General features: G+C 37.6%; 1 protein-coding gene across 1 annotated transcript in view; it reads left to right on the top strand.

Moving 5' to 3' along the window:
• The window catches only part of LOC141442527 (alpha-2C adrenergic receptor-like), a 349,320-nt gene that overhangs the window by 132,188 nt on the left and 190,585 nt on the right, over window positions 1-26,547 (top strand). The window lies entirely within an intron of this gene.

Here is a 26,547-nt window from a genome sequence, read left to right as displayed (position 1 = left end):
TCCTCTCCTTTTTTGTTTTTTTTTCGTGCTACGGGTCAAACTGATTCTTATGGCCTAAAGATGCTTTAAACACCATGTGCAGCTTTTTACTGAATTTCAGGGTGTACCGCTAGCACTATTTAGGTTCTTAAAAGTTAACTAGCCAGGTTATTTACCTTCATATCGTTCTATGTATATTACGAAACAATATGTAACATAATTTTATGAAATAGCGAAACTCATAATGAAGTAAGCAATATTAATATTATGTAGATCTAGCTACTACATGTCCATATATTCCTCTTTATGGCGAAGGAAAATATCGTAAGTAAGGGCCCGAGAGAGAACTACAAGCCTTCTTATTGTCAGAGGAGGCCTGTGCCCTTTTTTGAATGGCTATATCGTGTGAAATGACCACTGAATTAGGTCAAAGTACTACCCATTTACTTAAAAATAAATGTGATTATTTGCTTAATTCCCAAGTTACATTTGATACGGAGAGAGTGGAATTAAATTATAAAGGTTTCATGTTACGACTTGTTCAGAGTAATTTCTACTTTTCAACCCCGCAAACCCACTGGCATTAGGGTTCTGCAAGCTTGGAACAAAACCCTAAGTATTAAACAAGGTAAAATAATGATGATATATATCCCTTCTTCTATATCCCTTCAAATAGCGAACCTACTGAGTTAAAAATAAAGTTGTGTTAAATTACTTGTGATTATAGATATCATTTAATAATATTGTACATAAACCTGTTTAAAAACAAAACCTCGTCGAGTTTCTTGCCGGATTCTTCTCAACAGAGGCTTTTCCGAACCGGTGGTAGATTTTTTTGACATTCATAAGTGATTGTTATGGCCTAAATTGAATAAAGATATTTTGACTTTGACTTTGACTTTGATAATGTCTGCCATGATTTATTTATCTACAGCGAATACTTCTACGAAGTATGTTGGTATGATTAGCTGTGTATATATATATATAGCCCTGTAACAGACAGACAGACGGAGAGCGTATCGACATTATAAGATTATATTTGTCATCCTTTGGATACGGAACCATATAAAAGAAGCTTTACATTAAAAAGGGCACCTGAAACTTTTTTCCATTTAGACCACGTTCCTACAGTTGCGAAGGCAACACAAATAACTTTAATATACAATTCGCAACTTTTAGCGAAATTAACTGAGACGCAGTCGTTCAGAAATTAAATAAAAATGAGGAAAACAACGGCGAAAACTCAACCTACTTCTAACTTTTGATAAGTCGAATTTGAACACATTATGGAAGCTTAATTATTAAAGAACAGTGATTCAATATTAGTATTTGAAAGGAAGATAGATTCATATTTACTCCTACGTAAAAGGCTGGCAACGCACTTGTCTCTTTTGGTGTTGCAGGTGTCTATGCGCGACGGTAATCGCTTACCATCAGGCGATCCATTTGATTGTTTGCCCCTATTCCATATATTTTTTTAAATAAACCCAGATAACCTCACATCATAAGCCTAGTTAAGCTCGACATGTTTCGAGCTAAATCGTAGCCCTTCCTCCCGGACCACGCGCCAGTGCAGTGCGCGTTTTGCAGCAGAGCAGCCGCCGTGACTCGCTGAGTTTGACGGTAGTTTTATGTTCGAAATTTCTCTATAATAAGCTGAGCCTGTTCCTTTTGCCACAGTGCAAGGGACTGGCAAACACATTGGGCTGAGATTCTAAATTAGTTTATTGTTTATTTGTATTCTGTGTGCCTATCCTGTATTGTTTATGTTGGCAAATAAATCAATCTTCTTCTTCTTCTTCTTCTTAATATCATCATATCGACCGCAGGACGTCCACTGCTAGACATAAGCCTCCCCATACACTTCCAGTTGCTTCGGTTGGAGGCGGCCTGATAAAGTAGATTCCCGCGGTTTTAACCAGATGCCGTATTGTCTAATGTTTCTGATACTCGCGATCACAATTAACTGACAGTTTCCGCGTACAAAAACTGTCATTTGATTGTGATGACGAGTGTCAGAAACATTAGACAATACGGCATCTGTTCATCCTTTCATCTCCTTGGTGGACGCTGCGCTGCCCGATCCGGTCTCCAATGGAGACCAGATGGCGGATGGCAACCGCCATCTGTTCTCCGTGCATGGCCTCCCCGTTGCCACTTTTCCTCCATCCAGACAGAACCCAAATAACTATAGCTAAACACGAAAACAGCAATGAAAGGAAAAATCACAAAAGCAAAAAAGCCTTGATTAACTAAATACCAGCAAATCTTTATTTAAGACATAAGTCCCAGTAATATTTAAATATGAGCAACCTCTCACTTATTTGCTGAAAGGCCCTTCACCCTCCATCCGGGTTTCTCGTTGGATGTTTTTAATTAGTAAGGCTTTTTGTTGCATACTAATTAAGATATTATGCCTCTTACTAACCTCTGATTTCTAGACTCTGTAAATGAGCGGAAATGGACGTCTTTATGGTGCTTATAAAATCTGGTTATAAAAATTGCGGCGCTTGTAAAGATGTCTGAAAGAATTAAAGCAGATTCACAAGAAGCCGAGGTAAAAAACAAACATTAAATAATCATATGGAACTTATCAGAATCACGGTAGTAATATTTACCTCGACGTTTCGACTACATTGCAGTGGTCGTGGTCAGGAGTAGACTGAAGTGTATATTGTATATCAGTTCAATTCTTGTTTAAACACCCACTGGATCGAATCAATAACACATGCATCTATAATTCCTGTCTCCAAAATTCACTTGATTTCAGTATTTAATTTTCATTTGAAAAATCTGACCTTATTTCTTGAATGAAACACGTGTATCTGTTGTTTAGTCTAACATCTGGTAGTATGGTGTACGGTTGTTTTGCTTTGAAGATGAGCTCTGGTTGAGTTCGAAACGTGTCAGTGTATTTGTGGTGGTGGTGATAGATGGGTTCGTGTGATTTGTGTGTGTTCTTACAGTGTGGAGGTGGAGGAACTGCATGAACACACATATCTTGCATAGACTTAGCTATCATAAGGTCGCGGGTGAGCAAAATAATCCTTTTTAGTTTATTTACGTTTTTATAATAAAATTCTAAAGAATATTACCAATGAAACGGATACAAAATTCAAATCTGTTGTCAAGAAGACATTAATATCTAAGGCGTATTATAAAAAAATAATGGACAGGGATATATGGAAATAATTCCGATCCGCATTGGCGATTCCTTCAAATAGCGAACCTACTGTGTTAAAAATAAAGTGTTAAATACTTGTGATTGTATAGATATCATTTAATAATATTGTAAATCTTTTTAAAATAAATATACCTCGCTGAGTATCTTGCCGGATTCTTAACACAGGTTTTCCGAACCGATGGTAGTTTTTTTTGACATTCTAAGTGCTTGTTATAATAGCCTAAATTGAATAAAGATATTTTGACTTTGACTTTAAAATTGGGCTTAAAACTGGGCCAGGGATGGACAACATTTATATAGTGGGTTAATTTTATACAACTTTCCCGAATCAATAAAATAAACACTGACAATCTCCTAACCTTCTAACGCTAATCTAAAGCCATTATGTCCATTTGTTATAACGATAACAAAACCAATTGTATATATAGATTCGCATTAGATAACCCACAAAACACACCCGGTAATAGCGTCTACAAAGTTGTTATCATTTCATTATGAATTTATTTGATGGATGAATATTGAGTTTAGATAGAGCGTTACGTGGGACATTGTAGTTTTATATTTATAGCCCAAATTAATATAAATTTATAGCCCAGAGCTCATATTAAAATTAAGAATACCTATACATTTTATTGAGGTAGGTATATAAACTCCTAGGCTCCTGGTCTTATATTACGAAGTGCAAAATTCGAACTTCGTATCTTGCCGTCCCGCTGACGCTTATGTTATTTAATACGAGAGTGAGAGAGACGGTACGGTTTGAATCCACGGCCCTCTGCTGAGGCCATGGGCTGCCTTTTACGGACGCACAAACACGCGTTTTTTATGGTATACGGGGAAACGAGCACACGGATCAGCAGATGGTAAGCGATTACCGTCGCCCATGGACACCTGCAACACCAGAAGAGCCGCGCGAAGGCGTTTGCCTTGATATAAGTAGCATAGGTCCAATCCCTTCTAATTAAACTCGTCCCAATCGAACAGGTCACAATGCGTCCTTCCAACTTCCAAGCCCTTTGCAATTGTAATAGAATTGGCCACGAGTGCCCAAAGTGTGCCAAAGTGTGCCCAAACTTTGGGATATTTAGATTAGGTCCGAAGACCGCTTGCCGAGCGTTTATTCCCGGACGGGTAGTTTTGGAAACTTGGCGGAGCCAATCGTGGGATATTTTGGAACCGCCCCGCAAAAAGGGGGGTTGAAGTAATTCGCTATGTAGGTATTTATGTTATGTCTGTGGCACCGTAGCTCCCAAATTGAAAGACGGATCTAATTTGGGTTATTTAAAAAATGATATCCTTTCGACTGCCATAATTTTATAAGTCATAATGTAATGTGTGTCATAATTATTGTTAGTCATAATCCGCTGAAATCGTTATTTTTCATATTTTTTTAAATGGTTATCCTGTAGAACTATATGTTAGGTTAGGTTTGTTTTATAACAATTCAGAAAAATAAATAGTTTCAGAGAAAAAAAGAATTATGTCAAACATTACATTATGACTAACAATTTTCTACCAGTCGATATAAACCAGTACCTACTTAAATCTGTCAAAGTACAATAAACAGTTTTTTTTTTAATTTGAATTAGTCATACTGTAATTCTTCATTTAATATCTCCACAATTTTTTTTTTTTTATATACTGTTACAATTATATTTTATATTATAAACTTATTTTCTCATAATATTATGAAGGTATAGGAACTCTGAATGGTCTTTTTTTTTAATCAATTTGCTTGTTCATTCGTCGATTGAAAAATAAAATCATTTATTGGCACAGAAAATAAACCTACACTGTAAAAAAAAACAATTCCACGTACTCATAAGTAGGTGGCAATGGGCTCAGGCTGGGCTACTACGAAACTCGAAACTCGAAGTTCGTGTCGTGCGGTCCCTCTGACTTATACTATTTAATACGAGAGCGAGAGGGACGGTACGATACGAACTTCGAGTTTCGTAGTAGCCCAGCAGGCTCAGAATAAGCTGCGAGCAAAAGAAATTTGCAGCGCTGATTTTATTGATTAAGATCTGTATTTACGTATTTTAAGCAAATAATAATAAATAAATAAATAATTTATTTTTTCATTTAAATCACTACTTTTTTAAGTAGTACAGTCACCAGCACCAATATCTGACACAACAAGCGTGCATAAATATCTGACACGACTCTATTTCTAGGGCCGGAAGGACGCGTCAGATATTTTTGCACGCTCTGCTGTGGCAGATATTAATGCTGTTGACTGTACGTGTGCGAAGCTGCAGGTAAACGCAAGTTCACTATAATCGATAATTAGGGATAGAGCGGGAAAGCAAGTAAGGGACCTATTGTTTTATGCTCATTATAATATAATATGTCTATTTAAAGCTACGATACGCTAGATTACATTGCTCTTTATACCATTCCAAAGATCTAAGGGAAATCGATGACCTTTTTGTCCTTTTTAGCTATTTATAAGTCTACCCTGAATTCCCTACGAAACGCAAGAACCGTAAATATTTGAGTTTGGAAAAATATTCCGGGGAAGTATTGACGAATTATTTCGCTACCTGGCGAAGAGCGAGGGTGCGCGATCTGAGGGTTTCGTGTTATAATTAGTTTGTATCGGGACATAAAAAGGGTTCAACATTGGATTCTATACGTAGACTGTTCGGTAAGTAGTTTCTTTTTCTTCCAACTATGTTTTAATTTCATCATAACCCCACTAAATACCCAGCACAAAGCGGGACTTTTCTGCTCTAGAGCAGAAAAAATGTATGAAAATCCTTTATTGCATTGTTTTAGATTTTTTTTTAATTGCACGACCAAAGAGGTAACACAAGTATTTTTGCTATAAAATTAGCCTGCGTAGTGTAAAAAAATCTAGTGTTAGGTTGGTCAACTTGACGGTCTTATGAAATTTGACAGATTGCGTACAAAAAATTGCTGATACCAATCCTACCAAAAATAGTAAGTAGCCAAATATTAAAAAAAAACTACTTGTGTTTGGTTGGCCAACCTGGCGCTCATCATTTTTTGAGAGTGCAAATGTAAACTTACAAAAATGGAATCATCGAGTGCCAGCGACATTTCTTCCCTATGAATTGTTTAGCATGAGTTTTTTTTTCGTCTACTCTTCCTGTAATATTTGAAAGAAAAGCAGATTATGCACCTCGCATTAAGTAATTTATATTGCCCTCGTGCTTTTTAAAGCCCTCGCTGACACTTGGGCTCCAAATCGGCACTCGGTGCAGTAATAAATAACTTTCTGCTTGGTGCAACAATCTACTATTAACTGTCTTTTTGCCGGGAAGTAAAAAAATAAATATCATGGGGACAATATACTATTTATTTTTTACTACAGTTTACCCGCGGCTTCGCACGCGTAAACTATTCGAACTGGTAGTTACAATTGAAATTCCGGGATTTTCGAAAATACAAACGGAAATATAGATACACAGAAAAACCAGAAAAAGAGACCAGCGCTGGGAATCAACCCAGGTCCTCAGCATTCCGTGCCGCGTGTCATACCCCTACACCACCACTGGACAGGAGTACAGACACGAATTTCTCCTATGCACCACATATCTCAGCTTGTTTGTTACTTATTTAGTCACTTAAGCAGCGACACTCCGGGATTTTACAAAAATCCCCTGGTAATTCCCAAAATTTATATCACGGTCTTCATTGAGGTTGTGTTTTGAACAACTGTCCACAATTTCAACTCTGAACCCAGCAGTTGAAATTTCAAGATTTTATCCCTATCCCGTGGGAATATCGGGATAAAAAGTAACCTAATGTGTTATTCCAGACGTCCAGCTACCTACATAACAAATTTCATAAAAACCGGCTAGACCAAAGCAGCAGCAGCAGCACAAAGCAGCAGCAAAGCAGCAGCAGCAGGAGCAGTACAAAGTATACTTAATCAAGGAACAGTTAGATACAGGCATCTATCAGTTGCTTCCTACTGCCTGCATGATAATTTAAATGATAATAATAATTATCGGAACAAAAATTTATAAAGTCATACGATTTTCCTTTTTAATTAATGCGATGTCACTATGACGTTTACTGTGAAAGGGTTCCATGGTGGCACATGAATTAAAGTCCTTGACCATACGAGGTACAATAATGGGTCACAAATGGTCCCTTCTAATTTTCGTTCACGGAACTCTAACGTATGGAATTCAAATAACTATTTTGTATAGGGGATACCAGGGATTTTATGCGGCAAAACCCATATTCGGTATAAAAGGGCCATGGAAATGTAGCATATATTGGATAAATGAGATTAAAAATATTCTGACATTTTTGTCATGTTGCACGTTGGCTAAAAGACACATACAAGTACAGTCGAGTTCATAAACTTGTGAGCAAAAGTTTGATCAAAAATATCTGAACACGACTCTATTGTCAACGGCGTTTAGATATTTTTGATATTTTTTTATCACAAGTTTATGAACTCGATTGTACTTGTCTAAAAATTTTGTTTTTTACACTTTTACTTAGCTTCCTATATTAGTATGTATGTTATTCGGTCGTCAGTTAATTTAAAAAGTCCTCGAAGGCGACAAAAGATCGGAAGACGAAGCGTTAGTTGCCAGACCTTCTACTAGATGGCGTGACGATATTGTGGGAGTTGCGGGCAAACGATGGATGCAACCGACAAAGAACGAAAGTCACCGACGTTGCTCAAAGAATTAGTTCGCTGAAGTGGCGCTGGGCTGGCCACGTCTGTCGTGAGACCGATGAACGGTGGACTAGACGAGTCCTCGAGTGGAGACCGCGGACGGGGAAACGTAGTGTAGGGCGCCCTGAAACACGGTGGATGGACGGCCTTAAGAGGGTCGCTGGCGGCGGATGGATGCGAGGGGCTGAAGACAGTGTTGTGGCGCGCCATGGAAGAGACCTATGTCCTGCAGTGGACTGCTGTAGGCTGATGATGTATGGATGCAAGTGGCCAGTTGTCGTTCATTGGGGCTTTGGGCTCATTGTGGCTTTTGTACAGCAGTGGACATTTTCTAGCGGTTGATGGTGTACAGTAAAAAAAAACCTCCGAAATAGGGTTCCGTAGCCATTACGAAAAAATTAAGTAATATTTTTCTAAGGATTTCGTATTTTGTACGGAATATTCCAAGTTTAGGTATATTTTATACCTTAGGCTGCTATTTACTCTTAAACTACTAATAATTCTCAAGAAAACTTAACCGTTATAGTTGTCCTTGTAAGCTGGATTGTAATGAAAATTTGCACTTTAAAGTTGAATAATTTGCAAGCTAATCACTGAATCTAAAAATAGTTTTAGCAATCCCCTAATGGTTTTAAGAGACCTATCCAACGATATCCCACACTACAAGATTGGACTAGAAAAAGAAAAATTAAACCCTAACAATTTTTTTTTTAGTTTTTTTTGTACCATTTTGTCAGCATAGTTTACATATATATCCGTGCAAAATAACAGCTTTCTAGCATTGATAGTCCCTGAGCAAAGCCGCGGACGGACGGACAGACAGACAGACAGATAGACAGACATACAGACAGACATGGCGAAACTATAAGGGTTCCGTTTTTGCCATTTTGGCTCCAGGACACTAAAAAAGCACAGTTGATATAAAAAAAAAGTTAAACTGGATAACTTACGTCTTAAATCGAGTTTAGCTCGTCATCGATTCGGATTAACTGGCATTTAATATGAGTGGGTCTCACGGTAGTTTCATGTTCAAAAAAGTACAGTTAGCAAGAGATATTACATTGTAACAAAAAAAATTGTAGCATTAGTATTTTGGGGTGGTTTACCTATCTCTCAAGCATAGGGTTAGGGGTTCGATCTAAGGCTCGCATTTCTTAGTTTTTCGTAATTTACATTTGAAACTGACCATGAGCAAATCGAGAGGAAACCTGTCTGTGAATTTTTCAATCTGGACTGGGCATTGAAATTGTGGCCCAAACACGGTCCAAGTACTCTCATTCTGAGAGGAAGCCTGTGCTCAGCTGTAGGACGTATGTACAGGAATATATGAACAGTAAAAATTGAGTATCAAAATGCCGAAAACATTCACAACCGCGAATTGGACGAAATGTTTGGCAAAGCTCAACCTAAATATCTCTTAAATATTTAAACTAGTAATCAATAGAGAGTCAGGGATGTCAACTGCTGGGACCGTTCTCAACATGATTAATGCAGGGTTGTCACTCAAGCCAAATAGTTTTTAACCTTTGTTTAACCTAAAATAAAACAAAGAAGTAAGCTTCGTTTGTTTGTTTATTTGTAGACTATGTAAGGAGTTATATCTTTGGGATTTCATGATTAGGTATTTAGTAAAAAAAAAAAATAAAAAAAATAATATAATTTATTTTCCCTTAAAAATGACACACGTATACATAAAAAGAGATGTCTGGCGGACCCCAAACTAGGCTGAGCCTGTATCTTAAAGTCCTGGAGTGCATTCGAGATTCAATCGTATACATAGTAAATTTGCATTATTATCTAGATACATTAAAATCAAAATTAATTTATCACATTATAGTTATTAGTTAATTTTGGTTTGTATATTTTTCGGCGAAGTTTGAACCACATAACATTTAATATGTATTTAACTATGAATTTATCTATAATTATAACCTCGATGACACTGCAATGCCTCGTGCAACTGCGTATCTACTAGAGCATTCAACAGAGCGTTTACCGCCTAGTGGTTTGACCACTAGCATAGTAAATTCGAAACTCGCATCTAGTTTTTCAAAATTCATGTATAACATTTAATTTACCACGAGCTTTGGTGAAAACATCGTAGAAACCTGGCATTAACTATAACCTCTTGATACTGCAATGCCTCGTGTGCAGTGGGACGTATATAAATGATCAACAGAGCGTTTAAATAAAAAAAATTGTGATTATTATGAATCAGTCGCGAAATCTCTTTGCTACTTTTGTAGGTTACTTGGCATTAGCCATTGGTTGCTTACGTGGTTTTACAGTATCATAGACGATAAGTATGTTTATCCGTTGTCTATTACCTATAACTAGTACAAGCTTTATTTAGTTTAGGACTAGGTCAATTGGTATCAATTGTCCATGATATACAAGTATTACAAGCTTCTATTTAACTTGCCCTGTTCGTTTATTTGTTTGGGTCAAATCTTGCAAGTTAAGTTTGACCCACTTCCAGTAGTCCGATTGACTTGAAATTTGGTAAACTTATGTAAATCTCGGGACGCCGTGGTGGCCTAGTGGTTCGACCTATCGCCTCTCAAGCAGAGGGTCGTGGGTTCGAACCCCGGTTCGCACCTCTGAGTTTCTCGAAATTCATGTGCGGAATTACATTTGAAATTTACCACGAGCTTTGCGGTGAAGGAAAACATCGTGAGGAAACCTGCACAAACCTGCGACGCGATTCAATGGTGCGTGCGAAGTTCCCAATCCGCACTGGGCCCGCGTGGGAACTATGGCCCAAGCCCTCTTGTTCTGAGAGGAGGCCTGTGCCCAGCAGTGGGACGTATATAGGCTGGGATGATGATGATGTAAATCTGGTGACTATACAATAATCTGATAGTGACATCCTGGTAGTCCAGCCAGGATCGTCTCCACAGGACGGCACTCTTCAACGGTTAATGGCATCGACTTGAAATTTGGTATTCAAATGTAGTTCTGCGTGAAAGAGATATATGTGTCGCACGAATGCAGCAGTGTTACATTTCGGAGATTTATTGTAAAAAATCAGTGCAAGCATTGCCTCTCGACTAAGTTCCCGCAGCCGTCCATTACAACCAATGGGCTCATTTTAATTGCTAATCCGTGACCAATCACAAAGTTCCGCGAGTTATTTCCTCCAATCAGAGAGCTCCGTTGTTCCACTGATTAGTTTACCTGTGTCGTTTTTTGTTAGTGTAACATGGTTCCAGTTTTAGCCAGTTCTAGGCTTTTTACTAACTGGAACTTCATTCGATTTTCATAGTTGGGTCAATTATTTTCAGTTTCGTAATGCTTTGGGAAAATCTGTTCAAAGGTAAAAGAGGCTATAACAAGCACTTATGAATGTAATCTTTGGAAAATCTGTGAGAAGAATCTTATTATATTTTTTTGTTATATACAAGGTATTAATTAGGGTGCCCCTTATTTCGCATAACATTAATTGTCCTAATATGAATTCGCATAACTGATTTGGCATAAAATAATTGTGCATAACAGCCAACTTGCATAATTATAAAGAAGCATAACACTTATTTAGCATAATGATGAATCCGCATAATTGAAATATGCATAACATTATTAACTATAACTTAAACTGTTATAAAATGAATACGCATAATTTTATCAAGCGAGTGAATTAGCTCGTTCAGAACAAAACCGAGTCGGTTAGGTTAGGTTCAGAAGGCTAAGGCGGGAGCGAAGCGTAGCGTAGCGCGCGTATGCGCATATTTACATTATGCGTATTCAGTTATGCGAATTAATTTTATGCGAATTAATATAGACCCTATTAATTAAGTAACTGAAGACTGAGTCTATGGGGGAGGCCTATGTCCAACAGTGGACATCCTATGGCTGACATGATGATGATCATCTTCTTGCTTAAATAAGTGGAGCAAAACGAGCATCCGAGTGACCTGATGGGAAGCAATTACTGCCACCCATGGACACCCGCAACACGAGGGGTATCACAGTTGCCGGCCCTTTGAATGACTGATAGGCTCATCATCATCCCAGCCTACTGATGTGCCAAAGGAAACTTTCCATAATTGCGCAATTTTTCATATCGGAAAATTTAGGAAACTTTTCACAATTTTGTATGGGGATTGAAACTTTCCGTTTGGTAAATTTAAATTTCCTATATTTCTTGTGAAAATTTCAAGAAATTTCCGAGAATTTTTCCGTAGGTATTTTTGCAAACTTTCCGCAACTTGACATCTGTATCCCAGCGTGTACACGTCCCACTGCTGGGCAGAGACCTCCCAGAATGAGAAGGCTGATGAGAATGATGGTAATATGATAGATATATGATGATACTATAATATCCTACTATTAAAAAATAAGCGCCATCTATTCACAAAAGCTCGACATGTATCATAAATCATCGAGAAGCATCATTTATATTTATAACGTAAACAAAACATCGTCACACTGAGTGATGGATAAGTGCTTGTCGCTCCAACGGAATTGTCTTAGGAATCGACAAAAATATAAACCTTTGGATGATGTATTGTATCGAGTTACGCTCTACAGATTTAGGGTTCCGTACAATGGATTATAATTCTAATACTCGACGCAGTCTCTAATTATGAAGTTAACATATCATACGAAAGTCCCGAAACTCATCTGTAAGTGAGTTAAAAGACATTTTTGAATTAGAAACGTGAAGTTTACAACGGTGTTCCCTTCTTTCACAGACAAAAATTTCACAGAATTTCGTTTCGCAGAAAATGTTTCAAATAATATTTAGTCCTTGTATTTTTACTTCGAATATTATTGTTTCAATAAACAAACATATTGAATAGAAAAATAATTCAATGAATTTTATAATGAAATTATTTTATTTAACAATTGTGTCAATAGAATTATTTCTTAAAGAATACTTTTTTTCGGTTTATTTATTCACGATATTTTGTGTCAACTTGTGTTTTGTGTTATGTTGTCCATAATTTAATAAAAATTAACACATATTAATGTAGTAATTTTATGTAGGTTAGATTTGGTTAGATTAGAGCTGTGACCCCACCAGAAAGCGAAACGCTACCAGAAAAGTAGGTTAGGTTAGGTTAGAACTGTGACCCCACCAGATAGCGAATTTCTACCAGAGAAGTAGGTTAGGTTAGAACTGTGCCCTCACCAGAAAGCGAATCGCTACCAGAAAAGTATGTTAGGTTAGGTTAGAACTGAGACCCCAGCAGAAAACGAATCGCTATCAGAAAAGTAGGTTAGGTTAGAACTGTGACTTCACCACTAAACTAATCGCTACCAGAAAAGAATAGTTAGGTTAGGTAAGAAGACCAGACCAGAAAGTGAAGCGCTACCGTTATAGCTAAAGTTTTTCTTTGTAATAAGTTTTATTTCAACTAAATACTATAAGAATAAAGAATATTTGATTTGTTATTCTATGAAAATGAATACCTAAATAATGAATTTTATTTGTAACAAAAATCAATGATACGAATTTCTTTAAAGTAAGTGCTCCATAAAAATATCTTTTAAACGAAATTCTATTAAAATGTTGTCTGCGAAACAACGTACAACCAAAGAAATCAATGTCTTAGTCCCTTTTGGCGACTCATCCCTAAAAAACCCTGTTTCTTCTGTCCCATGTGACCGTAGTTATTCTGTGACGGCAAACAGATATAAAATAGTTGCCCTGAAAGAAGATCCACGTGACAAATCCTCGGCAGATCGCAAAATGGCGGTGGCAATTAGAGCGGCGCCTAGTGACGGGCTCCGTCGATGTTTTTTATCGATGCTTTTTAGACTTTCAATCGAAGCGGACTTTAATTGGTCGGAGCGAGAAGTTCTAGCGCCTGGCTGTAGACTTTTTTGTTGCTTGGGTTTTATATGGCTTTAGTAGTGGTTCTGTAAGCTTGGACCTCTTGAGTCTGTTTTTGTATACACATTTTTACATTTACGCCCTCTCCATGGTATACCAAAATAATAATTTCCGTGTAACCGATAATCATTAAAAAAGTGAAAGTTTGCATGTGTATCTCTCTCTCTTTTTTAAAAGAAAAGCAAAAGAAAGAATAACTTTATTTGCCAAAATTTGGCACAGCAAAATAAAAATACAATTAAAAATAAGACAATCTTACATACTCTCTCTTTCTTTTTGTGTGTTTATTTGTTTTGCTGTTACTTTTTACGGTAAAATGGCTGGACTTTTTGGATGATAATTTGTATAGGTATAGAAATGTGGATATAAATGAGTGTAAAATACTCGTACAAAATGTCATGTTTCTAAACTAAGCGATTTAAAAATCCGAATTTTTGCTTCCAAATTAAAACTAAAATCGTCAAATTAAAATTCAATCAAACTCAAGTTCACACGGGCCAATCTACAGGTAAAGATAACTTACAAAAATATCGTTTACAAAAAAAGTTATGTTTCCCATCACTACACGCTAGCTAGTCGGTCAACTCGGCCAATTAATTAGTCAACAGTCGACCGCACTCTTTGCAGGTTTACTCATGTTGCTCACGTCACCCTTCCACCGACATTGACGTTTTTATCTAAAGGGAGCAATGACCTCTTTTTATACGAATAGGGGAAAGTGTACCATAAAATTCAGTAACCTTCTATTTGACCTACGTCAATGTCAAAATATTTTTATTCAATTTACTATTCAAGGTACAAACTTCTGAATGTCAAAAGAATCTCATCATCATCATCATCATCCCAGCCTATATACGTCCCACTGCTGGGCACAGGCCTCCTCTCAGAACAAGAGGGCAAAAGAATCTATTAGGTAACAAATGTGACCAACAATATGTTGTGTAACTTTTATGATATCATATACGTGGAGTCGTACCTTTAGCCAAGTATGTGGTCTACCACTTTAAATTTCTAGTAGGATTTAAATTTAAATAAATAACAGATATGGTACCTAGTGTACAAGGGGGCCACATCGCTCAAAGATCTAATAACCGTTGCGGGAGAAGGTCCTCGAGAGGCTTCCACGAACCGGAAGACCAAGCGTTGACAGGCCTGTCACCAGGTGGACTGACGACATCGTAAGAGTTGCGGGTAACCGGTGGATCCAGATGGCGAGTTGTCGTTAATTGTGGCGTTCTTAGAGGCGTTTGTTCAACAGTGGAGGTCTTCCGGCTGATGGATGATGATGATGATGAACAGATATTAACGGAAGTACGTGGGTAAAGGCTAATGCAGACACCTGTATTAATATCTGCCATAGCGAACCGTGCAAAAATATCTGTCATGTTCTACCGGCTCTACAAATAGACCGTATCGGATATTTATTTAACTTTGTTGTTGCAGAAATTGTTGCTGTTGACTTTACATTAATTTTTCTAACGCGTCCAATTATATCCATTTATTAAGGAGTCAGTGGAACCAACACGTTGGATGAAACGGCCATTATTGGCGTCTTCCCAATGGCACTTTAAATGCAAAACCAGTGGTTAGTAGGTGCTTATGTGCCAAACGCTGGCGGTAAGGTAGATGTGATTATCGAATCGTTTATCGAAATATTTAACCCGTGGGAATTACGAGAAATACGTTTTTTACTTTCTACAACATCAAAAGAATCCTTTATACAAAAAATATAGAAAGAAATGAAAGAAAACAGACATTTATTCACACACAAATACAATAGTAGATTAGTATACAAGGTGTCAATTAAATAACTGAAAACCAGAAAGTAGTTTGCTCAGAATCGAGAGTAGAATCGATTACACTATGTTTTAAATCAGGTTGTGTTTGTGTTTTTAAATCCCTTTTTTATTGTGCCCAGTCTAAAAGTTAGGACTGCAGGCAGTCAGGCACCAATTAAATATTTTGGCGAGGTTGCATACTATTTCGTTAATTTAATACTGGCCGTTTTGCTGCCAATGTGTGATTTTCTTCTAAAAACGTTAAAGTGCAACTGACAAATCTTTGACAAAAACATATAATTATTATTGAGTGTAGAGTTAGAAATAAAAAAAGAATTACTGACTTAGCAAAACACACGAATATCTTTTGAAATAATGAAGATATTCAAAAATAAATGAAATCAACAAACTTTAAAAAAATTTTTGGGGTGTCTCAGGTTTCCAGTTATTTAATTAACACCTTGTACAGTAGATTTTAAGACTTCGTACTTGTTTCTACTAATAAAGTTAAAAACTGTGTTCAACAAAAAACAGCAATGTCATTTTGTTAATAAAATAAATTTGTAGGTATAACTTATTGAAACTAAAATAAATCATATTAAACTACAATTGAATCAAAGTCGAACGTAGGTTACTCAAATTAAACAATTAAATCAACATTTTATTTATATTTATATATTTTTTGTCTCTTTTAAACTTCCTTTTGTGGTCGCATATATTTCAAACACTGCTCTAATTGACCAGCCCAATCCAGTACAAAGGATTGCCTGTAAGACTCAATCAAATGAAACCAATCTATTATTCAAACATGCAACTCTACTTTTTCATCAAAAATAACATCGACCATCGGCCCATAGATGGCGCTCACACGCACAAATCACTCCAATATGAACCGTAACACAAAGATAATAAAGGCGTCGATGAAAGCATTTACGATCTAGCACGAACTTAGCAATCTAGACTGCATGCTGTTTTACTGCACTAATTGAAATCCCCCGTGAGAAACGTCCAGGCTGTTTGGTGTGAGCTAGGAACTTATAGAGGATATAAATCGCGACCTCTTGTGGAAAATATATAGCATATGCGATTTCGGAAATTACGGCGTTGAGCTAATTCGGTACCTTGTCACCTGTTCATTACACTATAATTAATTACATGTGCTTTTTTAGAAGTTTATTCCTAAAGCATTGATTTTCATACATTGACATATTTTAATTCTAATTTGACATAGTAATTTTATTACTGGCTGACTTTTTATTATATTTCGATTACTATTATACATAATTTAAATCTTATAATAACCAGACTTATAATTATAATGCATTTTACGTACCTACGCTGCGATAATAAATATATCTATCTATCGGTACGGACATTTTATGCAAAGTGAAATAAATGCAAGCTTAAATCAAAATATAACGTCTTTCTGCCCAACGTACTTTCTTTCACTTTCACTTTGTAATAATGCCCCTCTTATAACATAACCAACTTAGAAAAGTAGCGAAACTCCCGACATTGTCTTTTAAAATTTCAATATCTCGAAAATTTCTGATCCGATTGTTATCAAACATTGCTAAAAACTATCGCAAGAAACTCGCTTTTACATGAAAAAAACCCCGCATCGAAATCGGTCTATTCATCTGAGAGCCACGATGCACCAGACAGACAAACATTGACATACAACCAGGCAGGGTTACAAAATTGATTTAATCGCTAAGGCTTGTCACTTGTATCCGATAGAAACGACGTTTTTTTTTCCTTCAATTGAAGCGTGACAAAAAGCGAGCGACAGCGGAATCGACCATCCCTGTCGTCACACAGTTATTAGAAATGGGTTTGGAAATCGAGCGTACACTCAGCAGCAGAAGTAGTTGAGTAGTTGCGGTGCTCAAAATGATCTAATCACCTCTCCTATTACAAACATCGTTAGGAAACCTGCACAAACAGCAATTCAATGGTATGTGTGAAGTTCCCAATCTGCACTGGGCCCGCGTGGGAACTAAGACAAGTCCTCTCATTCTGAGAGGAGGCCTGTGCCCAGCAGTGGGACTTGTATAGGCTGGGATGACGAGTGATAATATTTGTTCAACGCTTGACTATCCATTCCACCATTCCATTGAATATTCCATTGACCTATTAAAACCCACATGATAAGTAGTTTAAAGGCTAAAGGCTGACCAGAATTATAAAAAACCTCGCCATATTGCGGAAAACGAACAGAACTAATTTCTTTCACTGGTAACACTCAATTCAAATGTCATCTATCTATTGCTGTCAAAGTTTCACGTTGTTTGCGCGTGGTATTTTAAAAGTTTTATTTTGTGTTTTTGAACGTTAAAATGCCGAAGATTATCCATAGCCTTGGGAGGAAAATAATTTATAATGTATAAAAGTATTTGTCATAGAAAAAGTCCGAGGGATTAGAAAATATTCCTTTAAATAACATCACTGACACCGTTGTAAATATGTCTGATAGGTATCGTATAGTAAGCGTAAAGAATGTTGCAATATAAAACGTATAAGTGCTGCCCTCGCGTCAGGCTTTTTATATTCCTGGTCAGCCTTTAGCAGCTTGGCAATAGTTTGACTTCTGACTTAACTCGCATCGAAATATAATCTTCTTACATGTAATCAGTTCTGATGAAATTCGACCTATTACCGTACGGATATTACAAGCTGCGTCGGATTCACCAGCTTAGCTGGAAAATATATGGAACTCAGATAACTAGCACAGCCAGGACTTACTTAGGACTTTATATTGCTAAAATTTCGTTTTGGCCACATTGCAGTGGGCTTGGTCGCGGGTAAACTGAATTGTTAGGGTACCACGTAATCTAATAGCCAACAGCTGTAATAGAAATAGTAATATTTATTCACTATTCGCAAAAAAAAATCTATACTTTGCGGCAAAGGAAAACATCGTGAGGAAACCTGCACAAACCTGCAAATCAATTCAATGGTGCGTGTGAAGTTCCCAATCCGCACTGGGCCCGGTTGGGAACTATGGCCCAAGCCCTCTTGTTCTAACAGGAGGCCTGTGCCCAGCAGCGGTACGTATATAGGCTGGGATGGATGGTGAACGGTTGTGTTGCTCTGAGGATGAACTCTGATTGAGTTCGAAACGTGTCAGTGTAGTGTGATAGGTTTGTGTGATTTGTGTGTGTCCTTACAGTTTAGAAGTGGAGCAGCTGACCACAGTTGTGCATAGACCTTACAATAGCTAGATCGCGGGTGAGCAAAGGCATTGTTTAGAGTTTAATGGATTTCAAAATTGCGGAGCATAATGATTCATCATCATCATCATCCCAGCCTATACACGTCCCACTGCTGGGCACAGGCCTCCTCTCAGAACAAGAGGGCTTGGGCCATAGTTCCCACGCGGGCCCAGTGCGGATTGGGAACTTCACACGCACCATTGAATTGCTTCGAAGGTTTGTGCAGGTTTCCTCACGATGTTTTCCTTCACCGCAAAGCTCGTGGTAAATTTCAAATGTAATTCCGCACATGAATTTCGAAAAACTCAGAGGTGCAAGCCGGGGTTTGAACCCACGACCCTCTACTTGAGAGGCGATAGGTCAAACCACTAGGCCACCACGGCTTTTTTAATAATGACGGCATAATGATTATAGAACAAAAAGACGGATTTCTTAGGTCTATAACTTACAGATACCTAGTTTATTATTTACTAGTCAATGTAGAACAGCGTCAAACAATCCATTTCCTTTATTCGTATGCGCAAACTACAAAAGTACCCCGTTGGTATTCCACCAGCCGAAGCCAGAGCTATTTTTATTCCGGGATATTTAAAATTCCCCCGGGAAACACGATCTACGTCAGCGGCAGAAAAAAGGGTGATTTAAACGTTTTTCCTTGCCCCGCATATATCAACCCACACTTGTGAAGTTTTAGTTTATTTTGCATCTAGCGCTAGTTGCGATGTTGTTTTGGGAAGTTGAAAGTATTAGAAGTTTCTTATAAATTAAGGCGTTGACCCTGTAATTGACAAAATTGTAAAGTTCATGATTCAAGCCTCGACGGTAACTTATACCTAGTCCAAAAAAATCTACATTAAAATTAATACAAAAAGATAGTCTTGAATCATAGTCGCTGTGGTGTACTGTATATTCGAGTTTATAAACTTCTGAGCAAAAATTTGCTCAAAAATCTAACACGCTTCTACACCGTTAACAATAGAGAACGTGTTCACATATTTTTGATCAAATTAATGTTTGCGCAAAGTTTATGAGCTCGACTGTACACTATCAATTTAAGGGTTAATTGGTTGTATTAATTCTATTTTTCCATTCAGATTAAATGTGTGTAATACAATACTAAATTTACATCCTTTGATAAATGTTAATTTTAAAGAGATGTCAAATTATTTGCGATTCACAATACGTTGTTAAAACTTTAAATATATTCACGTTTAGATAACTTGATTATGTAACTACTTAATTAAACGCTGAGGTAAAAGCCTTGCGTTGGCTTTCTGTTCGAGCACTTCTTGACAAAGTTACCACGGATTGGTTCAAAACATGTCGAGCATATATCGGCTATTAATACGTGAGTGGTCATCATATCTTATTCAAAATAAGTTGCAGGATATGAGAAGCTTGTTACAAGTTTTAAGTTTAATAACTTAACCTGTTTGTTGCTGTTGGGTCAAATCTTGCAAGTTCAGTCAATTTGACTACTTCCCAGTGGTTGGATTTGACGACACTATTTACCGGCACGGATAATACCGACATGGAAATACCGACCCGATATTTCGTGTACACGCCCATACAAACTGGTGTCAATTGGGTGTCAAGCTGACAAGTTTCTATGGGCGTGTCACAAAATATCATGTCGGTGTTTCCATGTCGTCCGTTGGATTGACTTAAAATTTGGCATTCCACTAATATAATAAATGTGAAAGTTTGTAAGTCTGTTTGTTTATTTGTTTGTTACTTCATCACGCATAAACTGCTGAACTGATTTAGTTGAAATTCGGTATACAGATAGTTTGAGTCCACGGGAAGGACATAGGATAGTTTTTATCCTGGAAAATTACATAGTTCCCGCGGGATAGCGATAAATGAATACTACGGACGGAGTCGTGGTTAACGACTAGTACATTATAAATCCGATGATAAACATTAATCGGTAGTGAAATTTTGATGGTTTGGCATCGACTTGAAATTTGGTACTGATATGTAATTTGGATGTCAATGATAGTTCTGTTCGGAAGTCAGCAAAAAAATTGACATCATCATCATCATCATCCCAGCCTATATACGTCCCACTGCTGGGCACAGGCCTCCTCTCAGAACAAGAGGGCTTGGGCCATAGTTCCCACGCGGGCCCAGTGCGGATTGGGAACTTCACACGCACCATTGAATTGCTTCGCAGGTTTGTGCAGGTTTCCTCAGGATGTTTTCCTTCACCGCAAAGCTCGTGGTAAATTTCAAATGTAATTCCGCACATGAATTTCGAAAAACTCAGAGGTGCGAGCCGGGATTGAACCCACGACCCTCTGTTTGAGAGGCGATAGGTCAAACCACTAGACCACCACGGCTTACCACTAGGCCACCACGGCTTAAAAAAATTGTATTAAAAATGAAATTTGCAAGCTTTTATTTTTTACTAAGCAAATGCATTCTACAAACACTGAATAAAAAAAAAATCTAACAGTAAAAAAAATTGTTGCTGTTGTTGCTGCTGTTGCTCTTGTTGCTGTATGTTACAATACCTTGAATTAGTAAGTAAATGTTGGCTAAACGTCAAGTAGCCAAACTAGTTCAGCTATCCTTTCTTTTCAGCGAACGCTTAGACTGTTTAAACATTTCATCCACACAAAAAACAACCTTTCTGGGACTCGAACCCCCCCCCCCAATACCCCCCCTCCAAGAACAGGGTGACTTAATTGAAAAATATTGAAAAACGCTGATCCCTTTTTGGGATTCACTAACGTTTTCGAAACCGGTCCATACTGGGCCAATAACGTTATATTAAGGCAGGCGGGATACTTATCATTTTAATATCGTCCGTTGCAGACGGCAAGGGATTCCAATCGCACCCCCCAACTTATAAGAGGGGGCGATTCCATAGTCTCTCCTTTCCAGCACTATTTCATAAAGCATCTTTTTTCTTTCGGTTATTTTTAATTTATTATTTATTTTTTCTTTCGTTTAAGCCCGCGTAAGGATGTATACTTGGCAAAGTGTGTACACTGTATAAATGTTCTAATAAAAAAAATCTTAGTAATAGGGTTTCCGTTTTTACCCTTTGGGTACGGAACCCTAAAAACTACGAATGCGCACACGCACAGATTTACAAATTGTTTACGGCGCAGTAGGGTATGTAGTATTAAAATTCGTAGCATGCTACGTCGTAGCTTGTCTACACAGTCCGTAGCATGCTACGAACTCGGTACAGTCGAACCCTTTGAATCCTGACCCGCCGTAGCACGCTCTCACAGTGTCATAATGAATTCCCTTCTTAAGCAATATGATGTCTATGACTTTTTCTACGAAAAGGTTCCACAGAGGATCACGATTCAGTTGATTCGATAGTACCTACCGGGTCGAACGTAATTTAATTTTTTGACAAAGAAAAGTAATGTTATATTATTTCAAAGGGTAACAAATACACTAATCATCATCCCAGCCTATATACGTCCCACTGCTGGGCACATGCCTCCTCTCGGAATGAGAGGGCTTGGGCCGTAGTTCCCACGCGGGCCCAGTGCGTATTGGGAACTTCACACACACCATTGAATTGCTACAACACCAAACAACAACAACAACAAACAAGGCGAATTAAATAAAGAAACCGGCCAAGTGCGAGCCGCACTCGCGCACGAAGGATTCCGTACCATTATCTATACAACATTAGACGTTTCTATTTTCATTTAATTAATTATTTTTAAAGTAAATATACGACTAAATATTCTATGAATATTTGAAGCGTTTACCTGTTGCCGTTATTAATATCCAGCAAAATACGGCAAAAAAATCACGTTTCTGTTTTATATTGTATTTCGATTCAATTTATGAAAAGTGTTAACAAAGACGCCTTTTATCCGATCACAGACATTCAATGACGTGAAAACCTAAAACCTATTGCAAAATAATGAATCTGTTCAGTAAATTGATTAACTTATTAATTGAATAGATCAAAGTATTTTTGTCTATTTCATTATTTATAATACTTGAGTTCATTCCAAAGACTGTTTATTCAATTATAAAAGCAGTAAATATTTTTTAATTTTAAGGAAAGTACCTAAATAAAAATCGCTTATTCATCCGCGCATTGATCGATTTTTAAAATGTCAAATTTTCCACCATCTCTACGCTAGTCTATGCTACTACAGATTATACACATGTTTCAATCAAGAAATAACGTCAGATTTTGACGAATATTTTTCAAATGAAAATTAAATATTGAAATCAAGTTATTTTTGGTGAAAAAAGGGATTAGACATCTAGTTAAAAGACACGAATTATAGATAAATGTGTTATTGATTCGACCCAGTGGGTGTTTATACAGAATTTTGATGAAATCGGTTTGTTTACACTTTTAATAAATTGGATGGGCATAACGTATAGTGCTTATTGTTATAGCGGCAAAAGAGATACATAACCTGTGAAAATTTCAACCGTCTAGCTAGCACGGTTCATGAGATACAGGCTGGTGGCAGACGGATGGTCTTAGTCATAGGGCCCCGTTTTTACCTTTCGGGTACGGAACCCTAAAAATCATACGTATTTTTCCGTATAACTCACATCTTAAATCGAGTTTAGCTCGACATGTTTCGGGTTAAATCTTAGCCCTTCCTCTCGGAGTAACGCGACTCGGCGGCTGCTGCAACATGCACAATTTAAGACTTAAGTTAATCAAATGTTATGAATGAGTCTCACGGTAGTTTCATGTTAAAATAAAACTTGTAAAAAACGAAGACGTTTTCAAGCGCCTCACTTAGACCGACCCCTAAAGTGGGGAACGGGGTTCTGTAGGTAGCATCACGTACTTTATCAAACCCATTGTAGAAGCCATTCGAATATTAACTAACCCCCAACCTGTCAACTCCTGTACCGACACGGAACTAAAGTAACACGAAAATACAAACTGAGACATGGATGCATAGAAAAACCAGAAAAAGAGACCTGCACTGGGAATCGAACTCAGGTCCTCAGCATTCCGTGCTGCGTGCTATAATCCCTACACCACTGCTGGACAGGAATCTAGACACGAATTTTTCCTATGCACACATATCTCAGGTTGCTTATTTCTACTATGCTACTTAAGCAGCAGCACTAGCGACATCTATGTTGCGTCGACTGTTGTCGTCATCTTTTTTTGGTTTTTCTGTGCATCCATGTCTCAGTTTGTATTTTCGATAAGGTTTCAAGGGATACCTGTACAAGTAACAAATTTGGAGTTGAAATAAAAATACAAAAAGACTCCAAAAAAACAATCATAAAATAACATGTATAAGAACATCGCATGATCTTTTATTCCCTTCATTTACCTATCCTAGCATAGCTCATCTCTGGTGGAAACAGCTGAGCGATAAATGAAGCGTTTCTATTTGTCCATGAAAAAAACATTCATTGCAACATATCCTCGCACATCTCTGGTGGAAACGGAGCCTTAGAGCCTCCCTGTGACAGGGTTCCACCGAGTACTACACACTAACTTGTCAAGGAATATACCCTAAAATTTCTGCCCAAACCATCACTTGGAATGCCATACAAGTAACCATTTAATCTGGGATCTCAAAGGCAATTTGTTACTACCCCAAATTACTCCATAAATTAGCTAGCAAGTCCATGATTCGATAGAATGAAATATTAGTATGACTGTACATGGGCTTGCCACAGTAAAGCTTTGCTAAACAGTACAACAAGCCGAATCATTACCAAGATTTTTTTGCAGGTGGTAGGACCTTGTGCAAGGTCCGCCCGGATTGCTACCACCATCTTGCTCGCTAATCCTGCCGCGAAGCAGCAGTGCTTGCACTGTTGTGTTTCGGCGTGGAGAGTAAGACAGCCGGTGAAATTACTGGCACGTGAGGTATCCCATCTTAGGCCTCTAGGTTGGCAACGCGTCTGCAATACCCCTGGTGTTGCAGATTTTTATGGGCGTGGTGATCTCTTACCATCAGGAGACCCACTTGCTCGTTTGCCATCCAATCGAATAAAAAAAAAAAGAAAAAAGAAAGATACCAGCACGCTTTACGGAGATTAGACATGAACTCGGGTTGTCTTTTCATTGTACAGTCACGAGCGTCGATGTAAGACCCATTTTGTCAAAAAATCCTTTGAATTGTCATACAAAATAATAGATATTCAATCTTAAGTGGGTCCCAAATTAACGAGCGCAACCGTACTCGTAGCTACTCTTGTTTCTGATATTCTGTCAATCGTTCAAGGTTAACTGGAAGAGATCCCTTTAAAGGATAAGCTCGCCTTTGTACTTCTTATTATTTTGTTATCTGTTAATTCCATGTGTTTTTTTAATGTACAATACAATACAACTATGACGTCATATAACACGACGATTATTAGTAACCTCATACTTCTAGAAAGAGATGGAATAAAAATGTCATTTGCTCGTATTGTTTTTCATGACATCCATTTTATTTTCCAGTTTTAGCTGTGCTGTGTGACATCATAGTCACTGCCTACGTGACAGTGTAAAATGTCCATGTTTTTGTATTTTTCTAAAGTTATTACAAAAAAAAATTCTTGCACCATAATACTATATTTCTATACAAATAAAAAAATGCTCGCGTATTCTCTACTGTTCCACGATATTTCATTATTAATCCAAGCGTATGACGTCTCACTGCGGGGCACATATAGGCCTCCTCTTAGGATGAGAGGGCTTGGACCTTGGCTTAGTTTTTGGTTTGTGTTTAAATCATAAATCAGTTATTAATTGTCAAGAGTGTACACAAGTCTTCAGCTGGACTTGGGCTCAGTGTGAATTAGAAACTTCATTCACCATTAAACTGCTTCGCATGTTTGTGCAGATTTCCCTACGATGTTTTACTTCACCGTAAAACTGACAGATACGAGCCTGGGTTTGAGCCCATGATCCTCTGCTTAAGCCATGGGCTAACCACTAGGCCACCACGACTGTAATCAAATAGTGCTGTTTTAACAATGTTTGCTGTGGCCTTTGAATAAAGGATTAACAGCTCTGCTCTTGGCCATAAAATGGAGTGATGGCCGCGGTCAAGGTAGGGGTAGGACCCGACCTATGTCTTAAACACTTCGAACAGTCGCAGTTTTTCCCCACTGTTTGTGTACCTTTAGTAAAACAGTTTCAGTTTTGAACCTTATAATCAGAGCTCGGAATTTTCACGGCATTTTCGATCTGTCATAGTGACTTCTTACTCGGCTTCCGATATTCAATATCGATATATCGATCTACAACATGTTAAAAAAAGATTAAAAGTAGAGGTCAACAGTAGACGGTTTTATCGTTAAAGAGCGATCTCTTCCAATTAACTTTTGAGCAGTCGAAAATGTGAAATAGATATAATAAAGCATAAAGCAATGAAAACAATGTTGTAGTGCTATAAAGTGTTCAATTTAGGCAATAACAAGCACTTATGAATGTCAAAAAAAATCTACTACCGGTTCGGAAAAACCTCTGCTGAGAAGAATCCGGCGAGAAACTCAACGAGTGTCTTTATCCCATTAATTATGATAAAGGCGAAAGTTTTTAAGTCTAATTGTCATCATCATCACGTCTAAACCGCTGAACCGATTGAGATGAAATTCGGTATGCAGATAGTTTGAGTCCCGGGAAAGGACATAGGATAGTTTTTATCCATAAATTTCATGGTTTCAGCGGGATAGTGAAAACCAAATTCTACGCGGAGAGTCGCGGGTAACAGGCTAGTGAAATATATTACGATTATTATTTCACGATAAGTGAGAGTAGAGTACTAGTAGAGTCCATAAGTGAGAAGTCACTATGGTAGATCAAAAATGCTGCCAAAATTCCGGGCTCTCTCCCTAGTCAATCCTGGCACCTGTCATCTTGGTACTAAATACGTCAACGTTTTAAATATAATGACCCGGATAACTCACGTCTTAAATCGAGT

The sequence above is a fragment of the Choristoneura fumiferana genome, chromosome 25, assembly GCF_025370935.1.
Source record: "Choristoneura fumiferana chromosome 25, NRCan_CFum_1, whole genome shotgun sequence".
Taxonomy (NCBI): Eukaryota; Metazoa; Arthropoda; class Insecta; order Lepidoptera; family Tortricidae; genus Choristoneura; species Choristoneura fumiferana.
The sequence above is the reverse complement of the archived record's forward strand: the minus strand, read 5'-3'. Positions and strand labels throughout refer to the sequence as shown.